The sequence below is a fragment of the Aedes albopictus genome, chromosome 1 (assembly GCF_035046485.1).
Source record: "Aedes albopictus strain Foshan chromosome 1, AalbF5, whole genome shotgun sequence".
NCBI classification, from domain to species: domain Eukaryota; kingdom Metazoa; phylum Arthropoda; class Insecta; order Diptera; family Culicidae; genus Aedes; species Aedes albopictus.
Window position 1 is genome coordinate 280304000 of NC_085136.1, and position 3482 is coordinate 280307481.

Genomic DNA, 3482 nt, shown 5'->3' on the forward strand with positions numbered 1-3482 from the left:
GCCAGAAGCCAGAAGCCAGAAGACCAGAAGACCAGAAGACCAGAAGACCAGAAGACCAGAAGACCAGAAGACCAGAAGACCAGAAGACCAGAAGACCAGAAGACCAGAAGACCAGAAGACCAGAAGACCAGAAGACCAGAAGACCAGAAGACCAGAAGACCAGAAGACCAGAAGACCAGAAGACCAGAAGACCAGAAGACCAGAAGACCAGAAGACCAGAAGACCAGAAGACCAGAAGACCAGAAGACCAGAAGACCAGAAGACCAGAAGACCAGAAGACCAGAAGACCAGAAGACCAGAAGACCAGAAGACCAGAAGACCAGAAGACCAGAAGACCAGAAGACCAGAAGACCAGAAGACCAGAAGACCAGAAGACCAGAAGACCAGAAGACCAGAAGACCAGAAGACCAGAAGACCAGAAGACCAGAAGACCAGAAGACCAGAAGACCAGAAGACCAGAAGACCAGAAGACCAGAAGACCAGAAGACCAGAAGACCAGAAGACCAGAAGACCAGAAGACCAGAAGACCAGAAGACCAGAAGACCAGAAGACCAGAAGACCAGAAGACCAGAAGACCAGAAGACCAGAAGACCAGAAGACCAGAAGACCAGAAGACCAGAAGACCAGAAGACCAGAAGACCAGAAGACCAGAAGACCAGAAGACCAGAAGACCAGAAGACCAGAAGACCAGAAGACCAGAAGACCAGAAGACCAGAAGACCAGAAGACCAGAAGACCAGAAGACCAGAAGACCAGAAGACCAGAAGACCAGAAGACCAGAAGACCAGAAGACCAGAAGACCAGAAGACCAGAAGACCAGAAGACCAGAAGACCAGAAGACCAGAAGACCAGAAGACCAGAAGACCAGAAGACCAGAAGACCAGAAGACCAGAAGACCAGAAGACCAGAAGACCAGAAGACCAGAAGACCAGAAGACCAGAAGACCAGAAGACCAGAAGACCAGAAGACCAGAAGACCAGAAGACCAGAAGACCAGAAGACCAGAAGACCAGAAGACCAGAAGACCAGAAGACCAGAAGACCAGAAGACCAGAAGACCAGAAGACCAGAAGACCAGAAGACCAGAAGACCAGAAGACCAGAAGACCAGAAGACCAGAAGACCAGAAGACCAGAAGACCAGAAGACCAGAAGACCAGAAGACCAGAAGACCAGAAGACCAGAAGACCAGAAGACCAGAAGACCAGAAGACCAGAAGACCAGAAGACCAGAAGACCAGAAGACCAGAAGACCAGAAGACCAGAAGACCAGAAGACCAGAAGACCAGAAGACCAGAAGACCAGAAGACCAGAAGACCAGAAGACCAGAAGACCAGAATACCAGAAGACCAGAAGACCAGAAGACCAGAAGACAGAAGGCAGAAACCAGAAGATTGAATTTTTAGGATCGAAAATTTAAAATGGTCTTAACTGACTTGGGGTTTTAAACGCACCCTGTAACCGTCAGCAGTACTTCAGAAAAAAAAAACCTCTGATGCTGCTGACCCAAGTGATGAAGCGGAAGGGCATCGACGAGCATTGCTGCTCGATTTCTGTACGACTAAGAGCAATGCAAGGCGAGAAACCATGTCAAAGGGGATTGATTCTACGTCACATGGCAGAAGTGGCATCGTCGTTGTTGGGACTTTTTCGTTTTTCCTGAAGGTAAGCTGGGTTGGTAGCTACAGCTGTTGTTGCAAATCTTCAAAGGAGTTGCAAAATCAGGAGTGAGTGAGCACCATTTGACGAGAATCGCTGTCGTCGTCGTCATCGTCATGGTCGTGACTTCGAAGCGAGCGATACAAGAGACGTACCGATGAGTGTGATGTTACAAAGAAATCGCAGCGAACAATAAATGGCACCGACGACGACAGTCACAGCCAGTGTAGATAGTTTCCTTTTTCGTCCACTGAGCAGCTGTTCTGTGTGGAAAAGCGGGGGTGGATGACTGGAGGCTGGGGGCAGAGTGTTGAAACAAAAGTGATGAGAAATTGTGGGTAAAAGATTAAAATCAAAGCGGTGCTTAGACACTGTTAAACAAACCATGGTTTCGTTGGAAACAGATGGGTATCACTTTGGTGGATGGATTCTTGTAAAAGTGATGATGGGGAGAGGGCCATTTAGTGTCGGACGCAGGTGGATTACTGCTAGTGGATTGTTGGTTTGCTCGGAATTCGTAGAATTGTCTGCAGAATGGGGTTTGTATTTTACGGGTTGATCCATGATAAGAATCGTTTTTATTAGGGGAAATCAGTATGAAAGGATTAACCATTTCTGATTCTAGGTTTGACACGTTGGGTTTAATTAATGGAAATGAGTAAAAAAGATAAAAAAAAACAGTTACAGTGTTACAATGGTTACATTTCCAGTGACAGTGTTATATAGTATTTTGGTCCTGGCTAAAGAAGGCGACAACTATTTTCTTCTTGGATGTATATGACCTCTGAAACCAATTAGGTATCTTATGTTTCAAATGAAGTTTGACAGTGTTTAAAGCGATTGCAGCCATAACTGACGAATCCCTTGAATGTCTCTATCATCATCACCACAGAGGTCATCAGACTTCCAACGCTAACTATACCTACTCTGTCCCTAGTAAATATATGTGAGTCCGACCGGACTAACGAACCCGGAATGATTGAACAACCGTCCGGGAAGCTTGTTTCGATATTAATTGGATGTGGGAATACTATGCATGAATCATAGATTACATTTTTCTGTCCTCGTCTCGTCTGTCCATTCTTCTGTCCGATATGGGGTCATCATCGTCGTCGTTCGGAAGTCTTGAAAGGCACCAACTAAAAGACCATACTGTTTCAGTTGCTTCGGGTTTAACAGTGATCATTCAAGCACTAGACTGGAAACTCGAAATGCATGGATTTGTATTAGTCTAACCCAAAATGATGCTCATCGCCAGCGATGATTTTCATTATTTTTCATGTTTCCTCCTAATAGGGAAGTACTGCCGTGGGCGCAATTCAACAGGAACCAAAGCAATAAACTTTCCAGATGATGGCGCTAAATCTGGAAAATCGGATGGGGTAGTTTTTCGGGAACATCTCCAAAACTGGAAGAGAATCCATTCGGTCCTTTTTTTTCGTTATGTCTGTTACACAGACGAAGGGAATTAAACATTTAATTCTTTTGTGATAAACAAATGTACTAACATCACTCTCTTGATTTAATAGTCTACAACAGAAATGTAATGGATTGAACAGTCCATTGGCCTAGTTCAGTGGGGTGGCCAGAAATCCACAACAGTTGACGATTTCAGACTTGACGAAGAGGGAACATATTATTCTTGGCTGCCCTATTCGCAGCTGCAATACACTTTTTCACTTCACGGGAAACGTCATTGTCACATGTCACAAGTGTTCCAAAGTAAAAAAAACTTCAACAACTTCAGACACATCCCCATCAATTACTACCTCAGCACTAAAACCAATAGGCCTGTCTCTGTCTCTACCCGCTATCATGCACTTCATCTT